At 40.9% G+C, this 12,269-nt stretch overlaps 1 pseudogene; it reads right to left on the reverse strand.

Annotated features, from left to right (window-relative positions):
* Positions 1 to 9,190: 9,190 nt before the first annotated feature.
* On the reverse strand, positions 9,191 to 11,875 carry LOC113838283 (annotated as a pseudogene).
* Positions 11,876 to 12,269: the final 394 nt, after the last annotated feature.

The following is a 12,269-nucleotide window of genomic DNA, read 5'->3' on the forward strand; positions in this document are numbered from 1 at the left end:
CCAACGCGTTATTTGAGACTATCAGGTAGAGTATTCAGCAGAATGACATTCTTAAACCCATCAATCTGCTTTCCCAGCAACTGAAGCCAAACGTGAAAAGACAAAGGTAACAATCTCGTTATCTTTTCCTTGATGCCACTCAATTAACATTTTATGGTATATATTATTTTTAATACCTCTAATTGTAAAACAAATGAGTATTCAAATACAAGCATTCATGTCTGATCACAAGCACTGTCAGTCATTCAAAGACTAGGTTAGTCATTGATCATTAAGGTGTGTATTTTGGAAATGTTTCTCCTCTTCACTGGAAGTCTTTGAATTTCTAAACTTTGAAATACATGAGTACAACTTGTACCATACCGTGATGACCACATAATTTTTCTTGTTGGATATAAACGTTTATGAGATGAGATGTGGGATCAGTTTAGGAAATTATACAAATAATAAAGTACCAAGATGTGAAACTATTTCCTGATCCTTTTTGTTAGGATCTGTACACATTTTTATCTTGACTAAGTTCATTTTGTTGTAGAAGCTTTGGAATGGGTGGGCATAGTTATATCAAGCATGATGAAGTTTCCCAGAATCTTTTTTTGTGGGAGACATGTCTCCCTATGTGGTCTTGGCTGCCCAGGAACTTGGTATATAGGCCAGGTTGACCTTGAACTCAGAAAGTGCTAGGATTACAGGCATATGCCCCCCTTGATATAAATTCATCTCGAAGGTCCACCTCATCTTTATTTTTTAGTGTTTTGCCATAGCTAGATAAGGGTTAGACTTTGGCCCTCATACATGCTAGGCAACCTAGAGCAATGGTACTGGTTGTTAGGAATACAGTGTGGAGAACCTTGGCAGATTCCATGGCAGGCAAGAGTGAACCAGATGGAGGGACAAACATGCCAGGCAGACAGAGCTTAAGTGAGAAGTTTTATTAGAAAAGGAGTTGGGGAGAAAAGAGATGAAGAGACAGAGGGCAGAAGAGGGAGACAGGAAAAGTCCCGTCTGCCTCAGGGGAACAGCAAGAAAGAGAGAGTGGGTAAGTGGGTGGAGGTCTTTCTTTTAAAGGGATCCTTTGCACCTGGTCTGACCAGGGTGCCTGAGTGCATTCTGCCAGGTGACAGATAGGCCAGCATAATGCCTGAATTCTTACACCGGTGTTCAAACCCAAGGAATCTTGTGCATGTTCAACCAATGCTGTGTGATTGAGCCACACCTCCCAACCCCCATCAACATTTTTTTAATGTTTAAAATTTGAATTAGAGGCTCACAGGATATTTTTTACATGTAGAGTTTATCATACCCCTCAATTAGCTTCTGGAAAGAGACTTCATATACACAAGGCACTACATGAACACAGGAAATAATTGCAGAGCCATTAACCAAGTGTGGAATTGCATGTGTTTGCACTGTACACTGCCAGGTGTGCTGGTTCATATCTGTAAGCTCAGCACTTAGAAGGCTAAGACAGGAAGATCGCCAGTAGTTTGAGGCTGGTCTTAACTGCAAAATGAGTTCCAGCCACCCTGGGCTAGAATGAGACAGTCATAAAGAAATCCCCAAACCAAAATCTCCATCAGCATATGTTTTGTTTGCTGTTTGCCTATTTTGTTGTTGTTGGCCACTTCAGAGAATTTCTCTTTCTTTTTTGAATAGGAGTTTATACAGAGAAATCCTTTTCTTATCATTAGTATCTCTTGGAAGAGAAAATATTGATATTGGTAAGTTGATTAATGGGGAATTATTAAAAGGTTTTAGTTTTACTGATTAAAATTGTTTTGTTTGTTTTAAATGGAGCTGGTAGAAGTGTTAGACCACATGTCTAGCATACAGGAACCTGGATTCATTCACCAGCACATACAAAAGAAGAAAGTGTAGTTGTTTGAGTGAATTGTTGCTTTTAGAAAGGTTGAGATGTAATCAGACAGCTTCCTACCTCTGCCATGCCTTCTGGGCCATTGTGGACTATCCTCTGGAACTATAAGCTAAAATAAAGCCTTTCTTTAAAAAGGATAGATTACTCCTTTAGCTGGGCCTGGTGCGAGTGTCTATACTCTCAGCACCTGGGGGCTAATATTGGAAGATCACAAGTTGGAGGGCAGTGAGCTATATTCTTAAAACAGCAGGTGAGATGGCTCAGTGCATAGAGGCCACCTCCCACTAGGCCTGATAACCGAGTTTGGTCCCCAGTACCTACATGATGGGAGGAGAAAACTGAATCCTTCAAATTGTCCCCTGTGGCATGTATTCCCTACTCTATTCCACCCCAAACCTTTCAACTCAGAAAATACTAAATAATTAGTACTTTTAAATAGACAGTGTAGTCTGTGTCATGTGACTTAGTATGATTTTTTTAAAAAAAAAAGTATATAGCTTTTGGTTAAAAAAAATTACAACTGCATTTTTGAAAATGTCTTTCAGAGGCTTTTGACAATGAATATGGACTCGCATACAGAAGTCTATCTTCAGAGATTCTTGAAAAGTTACAGAAAATCGATGCCCCACCAAGTGTCAGTATGGAATGGTGCAGGAAGTGTTTTGGAGCACCTCTCATTTGAATAAGATTCATTCCAATTTTGGTAGAGTACTGGGAGAGTAGATCCTATCTGGAAACTTTCTAGTTTTTTTTCCAAATCGTGACTTGGTGAAAGCTGAAATGAAGTAAATCTTGGGGAATAATAATACAAATGAACTGTAATTCATACCAAATCATCTCAGAATGTGAAATACTACTCAATTTCCAGAGGCTTATTTTCAGTTCCTGACCTATTTCTCTGCCTCTGTTGAAAACTATTTTTGGATTTCACAGTATGTGTAAAAGAAATAACAAAATTGTGATCTTTCTAGATATTTGGTTTTATTGAAGTTGCTGGGCTGGAAAATGGCAAATTAAATTTGCCTAACCCCAAAACTGAAATATTTCAATTATAAGAGTAACTATGTATGACTGTATATGTGTGGGGCTATGCAGGAGGTATGTGTGTGTCTATTTATTAAATACAAGTTGCAATAGTTTCTTAAGGAGGCCTCATTGCTCAGTAAAGGACTACTAACTTTGTAGTCAGCAGTTCCAAAGGCATCTAAGTCATAACAACTGCCTTCACTCTGACTTAAATTTTGTGTCTTTACATTTTAAATTATGTATTATCTTGCTTAGTAGGTAGTATGTTGGATACCTAGGTACTCCTGTCCTTCTTCCAGTATCACTGCTTCCACTGGAATCCAATGGATAAAATGAAATTAAATTTGTAACCTACCAAAATTATCCAGAACATGCTTAGAATGCTTAGCCTTTGCCACTTGTTGGTATTGATTACTTTTGATAATCCTGGTTTCTTAGGAGGCAGAGGCAGGAGGATATCAAGTTGAAGGCCAGCCTGAACAACTTTGTAAACCCCTATCTCAAAATAAAAAGTTGAAAGTAGGTAGGTCTGGGAATGTAGTTCAGTAGTAGAGCATTTGCCTAGCATATGTGAGGCCCTAGGTTCAGTTCCTAGTACCACCAAAAAAAAAAAAACCTGTGGGATGGAGAATTTGCACTGCACATAAGAGTTTTATTCTTGTATGATATTTTGATTTATATTCCTGTGAATAAAAGTGTAAAAGTGTGTATTTGTAAACACTGTTTTTCTTTTTAGGTTGAATCAATTAAGTCTTAAAAGCTTATTGAACTCATTGCCAGTAGGTTTAAGAAATCATGACCTTGAATGCTCCACTTTGACATTTATTGTGCTTGTTTAAAACATTCATTAACATAAGAAAAGCAAATTTGCCTTAACTGTCTACATGGTTTAGAAACTCAGTGGTTATGTGGTTATGTATGCAGATGACTAAACCAGTGGACACATAAACTTACCTCAATGTGTTACACATCTATAGCATGAATCTCTTCCACATAGTGGGAACTTTTAAAAATTATGTACCAGCATTTCAATGTTAGAAAGCTGTTAATCTGAACTTTGGACAATTCTAGTCTGAATTTGAGTGTTAAATGAAAACTTTATCAGAAATTTTGTAAAGTCTTTATTGCATTCAAATTGGATCTTTTACTGTTTCAAATATATATATTTTTACAGCTTATACCTTAACACTTATTGACCCAATAAATTTATCTTGCATATATGAAATTAAAGTTGAATAAAAAGAAAAATCTTAAATTTGTTGTTGTTGCATTTCTTTTTTTTCAACTTTTTAAAAATTATTTTTCATTATTCATATTTACATATCCAGCCCCCCCATTCCCTGGCCCTCCCATGTTCCCTCCCACCCACCCCCCCCCGACTGCTCCCCAGGGATAGTGAGGTCCTCTACTAAGGACCGTCAAAGTCTGTCATATTGTTTGGGGGAGCAGATACTCCTTGCTGTATCTGAGCTGCAATAGTATCCCTCAGTAGGAAATGGGCTCCCAAAGTCCATTTGTGCTCTAGGAATAAAGACTGGCTCCGCTGTTAGAGGACCCATAGACTGTCTTGGACTCCTACCTGGCACCCACATTCAGAGGGTTTGGTTTGGTCCAATGCTGTTTCCCCAACTTTATGACAAGGGTCTCCATGAAATCAGTAGGTCAGGTCAACTGTTTCTGCAGGTCTCTCCATCCCAGACTTGGCTCCTTTGCTCAACCTTCCTCCCTCTCCATAACTGAATTCCAGTAGTATAGTTCAGTGCTTAGCTATGGGTGTCTGTTTCTGCTTCGAACAGCAACTGGATGAAGACTCTCCTTCCTCTCCCTGCCCACAGGCTCCAATTTGGTCAGGGGTTCTTGTCCCCATCCCCTTCTTCGAGGGACTATGCAATCTTCTCTTGGGGTCCTCCTTGTTTCCTAGCTCCTCTGGCAGGGTGGAATGTAGGCTAGTGATCCTTTGCTTTATGTCTAAAAATCAAAAATGAGTGAGTACATACCATGTTTATCTTTTTGTGATTGGGTTACCTCACTGAGGATGGTTTCTTCTAGTTCCATCCATTTGCCTGCAAATTTCAAGATTCCACCCCCCAAGTAGTACTCCATTATGTAAATATACCACATTTTCTCTATCCATTTTTTCAGTTGAGGCGCTTCTAGGTTCTTTCCAGGTTCTGGCTATTACAAATAATGCTGCTATGAACATAGCTGAACATACGTCCTAATTGTATGAGTGTGCAGAGTGTGCATTCTTTGGGTATATGCCCAAGAGAGGGATTGCTGGATCTTGATGTGGACTGATTCCCATTTTCCTGAGAAACTGCCATACTGATTTCCAAAGTGGTTGTACAAGTTTGCACTCCCACCAGCAATGGAGGAGAGTTCCTCTTTCTCTACATCCTCTCCAGCATAGGTTGTCATTGGTGTTAATTGATTTTAGGCATTCTGGCCGCTGTAATATGGTATCTCAGAGTGGTTTTGAGTTGCATTTCCCTGATGGCTAAGGATATTGAGCACTTGTCTCAAGTGTCTTTCAGCCATTTTGGATTCCTCTGTTGAGAATTCTCTATTTAGTTCTGTACTCCATCTTTTAATCCCAGTGTTTGGTGTTTTGTTGGCTAGCTTCTTGAGTTCATTGTATATTTTGGTGATCAGCCCTCTGTCAGATGTGGGGTTGGTGAATATCTTTTCCTATTCTGTGGGCTGTCATTTTGTCTTGCTGACTGTGTCCTTTGCTTTACAGAAGCTTCTCAGTTTCAGGAGATCCCATTTATTAATTGTCAATCTCAATGTGTTATGTTCAGAAAGTGGTCTCCTGTAAAATTAATTCAAGGGTATTTCCCACTTTATCTTCTAATATGTTTAGTATGTCTGGATTTATGTTGAGGTCTTTGATCCATTTTGACTTAAAGTTTTGAGCATAGCGATAGGCTTGGGTCTATCTGTAGTCTTCTACATGTTTGCATCCAGTTATGCCAACACCATTTGTTGAAGATGCTTTTTTCCATTGTATAAATTTAGCTTCTTTGTCAAAAATCATATGGTGTGGGTTAGTATCAGGGTTTTCAATTTGATTCCATTGGTCAACCTGTATTTTTGTGCCAATACCATGCTGTTTTCAGGACTATAGCTGTATAATAGAAGTGAGGGATGGTGATGCCTCCTGAAGTTTCCTTATTGTTCAGGGTTGTTTTGGCTATCCTGGGTTTTTTGTTTTTCCATATGAAGTTGAGTACTGTTCTTTCAAGTTCTGTGAAGAATTGTGTTGGGATTTTGATGGGAATTGCATTGAATCTGTAGATTGCTTTTGGCAAGATTGCCATTTTTACTATGTTGATCCTACCTATCCAAGAGCATGGGGAAAATTTCCATTTTCTGGTATATTCTTTAATTTCTTTCTTTAAAGACTCAAAGTTCTTACTATAAAGGTCTTTCTCGGTTTTTGGTTAGTGTTACCCCAAGATACATTGTTGTTAGTTGCTATTGTTATTAAAGGGTGACATTTCTCTGATTTCTTTCTCAGCACATTTATCTTCTGTATATAGCAGGGCTACTGATTTTTTTGAGTTAATCTTGTATCCTGCCACTTTGCTGAAGGTGTTTACAGCCATACCACCCTTGAACACACCCGATCTCATCTGTCTGTCTGTTGCATTTCTAAGGCTGCTGCAATTTCTAGGATTGGGCTCCTTTTTCTGTTTTGGGATTTTTTTCTTTCTGGTCTTTGTAACCTGAATTGCTTCTTGCCAAAGTACTTTATGTTTATGAGACAGTTAAGATATGGAGTTAAATCTTTTGGTGTAACATTGTGTTGAGATGAGGTTTCACTGTGTAGCCCTAGCTGTACTGAAACTCACTTTGTATACCATGCTGGCCTCAAATTCAATGTGCCTGCTTCTCTGCCAGCATGTGCCACTGTCACCAAATGTGTTCAATTTTTTAGAGGCTTTCTCTAGCACCTTTACCAATCCCAGAATTTAAGTTGAGGATCCAGATTTCAAGGATAACCTGGGCTATAGGAGACCTGAAAAAAAATAGACCAGGTAGGCTGACTTCTAAAAGCAACCTTCAAAATTAAGCTTTGCTTAAGAAAATATCTTAGGTTTTTTGGTACTTGGATTTTTGTTTGAGCCTATCCTGGAACTCACTCTGTAGACCATGCTGGTCTTGAACTCAAGAGATCCACCTGCCTGTATCCCAAGTGCTGTGATTAAAGGTGTGCACCACCATTGCCAATCAGATTTATCTTATTTTTGTTTGACAACCTACATGGTTAACCAACACCTCATTGTATACCCCACGAATGCAGCTTCCTGAGTGCTAGGCCTACAGGCTGCTGTTACAATCCCCAGTTTAAGATTGTACTTCTCTAGTGACTAATAAATTTAATATTTAAAATTCCCTTATCATGAACAAGAGGCAAACTTCATTTTTGTTTCTGCATCCCTACGATTAGAAAGCAAGGGTGTTCTTTGGGTCATATATGGGAACTTAACCTCATGACACATACAAAATCCCTTTTGGCTTTTAAAAAGGTTGAAAAGTATGTGGCCCTAGCTATCCCGGAATTCATTGTACAGGCCAGGCTTGCTATTGCCTTCCAGAAGCAGTGTATAGAAATTTGCATTGCATGCAGACCCTCTGGTGATCACAACATAGTTATAAGTATTGCTTTACTATTTCAACCTGTTTTTTTTCTTGGTTTTTTTCGAGACAGGGTTTCCCTGTGAAGCTTTGGAGTCTATCCTGGCACTCGCTCTGGAGACCAGGCTGGCCTCAAACTCACAGAGATCCACCTGCCACTGCCTCTCGAGTGCTGGGATTAAAGGCATGCGCCACCAACACATGGCTATTTCAACATGTTTTATAGGGAAATTGAGCTTGTATTACATGATTTGAATTTAATATACCTTAAGATCCGGCTCTTTCCAGGCATGGTGGCAGAGACTAGCCACATACTGAGTTCCATGCCAGCCAGACCTTGCCTTAGAAAAACCTGTTTTATACACTTTGAAGTCAAAGCTGGGATATTGGCTGAAGCTCAACTGATTCCCTAGGCCAACCTGGACCACAGAAAAACACCTCAAAAAGCACAATGGGTCACGTGTCATGAAAAGATAAAGCCTTGACAGGTTTTAGTTAGCTTCAGCCTGAGCACAGGGTGAAGCACAAATTGCTGGGAGAACAGTTCCAAGATGTAAAGTCATAAACTAAGCACTACAAAGACCATGTAGTTCTGATGTTCACAGCCAGAATTACTGATTTCCAGAATCAGAATATACTTGAACATTAAAGTCAGCATTTAGTTGGACTCAATACTAGTTTCAGTGGCCTAAGTCTTTGCATGTGACATTAAGAACAGCTAGGAGCTACCAATGGTGACCATTTACCTTTTGAGTGTTTACAAATAAAAGTACTCAAAATTTAACGGAATACAGGTGATCTGCAGGTAGCTTTGCTCTTGGTTTCCTTTTGGCTATACCTACCTGTAAATGGTGGGTACTCTAGCAACCAGGCATGAATCAACTCTTTTGCCAAAGAAACCTTAAATTACTGGATTAGAATTCCTAAGCCTGTCCTAGGAACGGTATTTCCCATTTTGTTTGCAACACACCTTTGGCCTCAACAATAGAAAACTTACACAAAACAAAAATAACCTCTTTCTGCCTTGTGAAACAACTCCATTTACTTCAAGAGGCTGGATGGGAATCAGTAGCAGCAGGGTTCAGCATGCTTTTGGCCTAGCATAACTGAAAGCAAACAAATTGCCTTGCCCTTCACTACCAAGAATGCAACCAAATAGGCTGTAGATAGAAATGACACACTACAGGGCCACACATTTTTGGGGAAGTCGTATTTAAAAAAACATAAAATCTCATAAGCATTTTTCCTGTGTTAAGGCCTTTAAGGGTTGTTTTTCTTCTGCTTTGACAACAGGTTTGTTATAACAGCCCTAGCTGTCCTGGAAATCACTTTGTAGACGAGGCTGGCCTTAAACTCGGAGATCCAGAACCACCAGGCAAAGCTGCCTCTCCGGTGATGGGATTAAAGGCATGTGCCACCAGCACCCAGGCCTTAGTGAGTCATTGACTCTTTAAAAGTCTTATGGTCTATGAATGCACTTGCTCACAACAGGTAATACAACCCAAGCCTCTAGCAGCCTTGGGCTAAACGCATAGGAATACTTTCCCCCTATTCTTAGCACAATCCTGTATATTTATTCATTTTCAATTCACTTTATCTAACTTCAATTACCCAGTTACACCATTAATAAAAAAATCAAATAACAGACTCAATGTGTGATTATTTATTTGTTATCCTTAAAGACTTATTTTTGACTGGACTCTGACTTAGAAGTAGAAGCTCTCAGCGAAGACAGCCTACGTCTCTTGGCGATCTGTTCCTGGCGCTTTTCTTTGGCTTCCTAAACAGAATGAAAAAAAAAAAGTTAAAGCTTTCCTGGGTGAAAATGCAAACCTAATAGCAGTACTGCATTCGTTATCCACTGCCTTACCTTCATTCTCTTGGCCAAAAGCTTAGCGTATTCTGCTGCCTCCTCCTTGTTTTTCTTTGTTCGTTGTTTCTTCAGAGCAATACGATGACGTTTGTGTTGTAGGACACGTGGCGTAACAAGTCATTGGATCTTGGGTGCTTTGGTCCTGGGCTTCTTACCTAAAAATCGAAGTGAGTTAATGCTTAATATTCCTGTTAGATGGGGTATACCCAATGGTATAGCACTAGCCTGTCACACAAGGCCCCAATTCAAGCCTTATCATCCACCTAATACAAGTGCTGCACTCTGCTCCTGTGGTCTCCAATTTCACATAATTTCACCTTATTTTCAATTTCCCATTCACCTGTCTACTTACAAGTCTAGGGTTACTATGATTACTTATTTTAGCCTTGTGGATTTGCACTCCACAATTCTGACCTCTTTGAGAACAGAAATCTGATGTAATCTCACCATCAAAAGCAAGTATATAGATGGACATGCAAGTTCCACTATAGCTGAGCTACTCTGTCCACAAGGGAACAATGTGGCACACAGGGGTTTGAAGCCCAGGGTCAATTTAAATATTTTCTCTAGTACCATACTTCTGCTACTACATGTCTAAATCAACAGTCATGAGTTATCATTGTATTTAATATAAATGCTATGTTCACTGTAGAAACATTAAACATTGTTTCCCTGATGCTATGGCTCTTTATTAATGAATATGTTGCTAACAAGTATGCATGTGTTCTTATTTGTACCCCCAAATCAGACATTTCCCTTATGAAGGATAATCCATATCCCAGAGACTTAAAAATACCAGCCCACCCATCAGTAGATGGTGTTTCTTTTTTTGATCCAAAGCACCACCAAATTGGAACCTGATCTCCTGCAAGTTGTTCTGACCCCCACACAATATTTTTGTAACCTCACAACTTCCAATCTGTGTCACTCATAAACTCAAAGCCATGAACTTAATTGGTAAATCAGACTCCAGGCTACAGTGCTACAAAAGTACAAAATGCCTCCAAAAGACATAATCCTTTCTTACCCTCTTGGTTTAAACGCTTTCTCACAACATATTGGTGGACATCATCTTCTTTAGAGAGATTAAAAAGCTTTCGAATTCTGCTACCTCTTTTACGTCCCAAAAGACGAGGAACAGTAGTATCTGTCAGTCCAGGAATGTCCTTCTCTCCTTAGGAGAAACAATCAGAACAAAGATATTAAGTTTTACCAGCATAATATGTTTAATTAGTAATTCCTAATTGTTTATCGACCAACATACAGACAATCCCAATTAAAAACCCTTTGGGGCCAGAAGCACTGGTGTTGGCCTTTAGTCCCACCACCTAGGAGGCAGAGCCAGATCTCGAGTTCCAGACCAACAAATTAAACAAAAGCCTCACCTTTTTTTACAATAACCAAGTTGAGAACACTCAGATTGGCATCCACGATGCATCCTCGAACAGACTTGCGCTTCCTCTCTCCAGTTCTCCTTGGTCTATAGCAAGAATGCCCCTTCCTCAACAGCAGGCGCACTCTGCCATGGGTCAAAACGCCTTGCTTCATGGGAAAACCTTGTTTGTCATTCCCGCCACTGATTCGGACCACATAACCCTGCATTGAAAACAAAATAGTACATTTACCAGTCTTTTCCAATCTACAAAATAGACGATCTTGATTGACCTCTCGTGAGCCACACCTAAGGAGAATAGCTGAGACCAATTTCAACCTCCCATTTACAATTTAAATTCAACTAGCAAATTCTCCATTTGGTTGCACTACTAATCACCCACGTTTTACCTGAGTGAACACGAAGGACTTTCAAGCACCTGAATTATAACAGTCAGGAACAGAAAACAAGGTGCTCCTCTTGGCACTTCCCCCAGCTTTATCTACTACATAGTCCCACTAGCTTGGGCCTTAACTCCCTATTAACATATCACTGCCAGATGGCAACACTACTTACAGCACTGTCAAGAGTTAGTAATAATGCGAATAACATTACCTTCCACTCTTCACCCAGAGCATCAGCCGCTACTTCTGTGGCCATGCGCTTGTCATAGAACGTGCGAAGCTTCCGTTCATCGTCCACTTCAATGAGCTTCTGGCAGCCGGTGGCCGGGAAGGAGATATTCAGCTAGGATTTAAAACAAAAAACAAAACCTTAGGAAACCTACACAGCACCAACAATTCAGTCGCATAACGTGTGCATGCATCGCCTATACACGGCAGAAAGTTGGAGACGCGGATTCTTGCAAGCCCGAGAATGGTTAAGTACCCCATTAATGGGACATGGTTTCCTCCAGCTCTGCGCCCCTCACGATCCCAGAACGCAGAGCAAGTGGTGGCGAGAGTACAAGAGCAGCCGGACTGCCCGCCGCATCCCGGGCCCCAAACCCGCATGTGCCGGGCCGGGAGCCGTGCGCCGCCATTGGACGACGCCCGTCCGCCGTTCCAACGCTGCAATCGGCCGCCATCCGCTCTCCCACGGAGCCCCAAGCCCACGAGAGAGAGCTTCCTCCTGCCTCAAGACCCTTCTCCACCTAGTGCAGGGTTTGTGAAAGCATGGGGCGTAGGCAATGCTGCTCTCCGGGGCTCGAACTAAGCTCCCCGGCCTCACTCAGGCCCAACTACCACCTCCCACCTTCATCTTGATACAGCCGACCGCGTGGGAGGCGCCACGAAAAAGAGACCTAACTCCCGCCTAACCCAGGTCACACATCGCTGTCAATTAGGGCGAGCCTGGCCTGTGCGGAGGGCGGCGGAATTCAGTCCGGAGGGGCGGTACTTGGGGGGGGGGGCAGGATTCCTAGGATGCCCCTAGGACGACTCTTTGCGGCGTGGTTGGTTGGTTTACTGGGTTTTCCATTG

Source organism: Cricetulus griseus, unplaced genomic scaffold (genome assembly GCF_003668045.3).
Source record: "Cricetulus griseus strain 17A/GY unplaced genomic scaffold, alternate assembly CriGri-PICRH-1.0 unplaced_scaffold_1, whole genome shotgun sequence".
In the NCBI taxonomy this organism is placed as follows: Eukaryota; Metazoa; Chordata; class Mammalia; order Rodentia; family Cricetidae; genus Cricetulus; species Cricetulus griseus.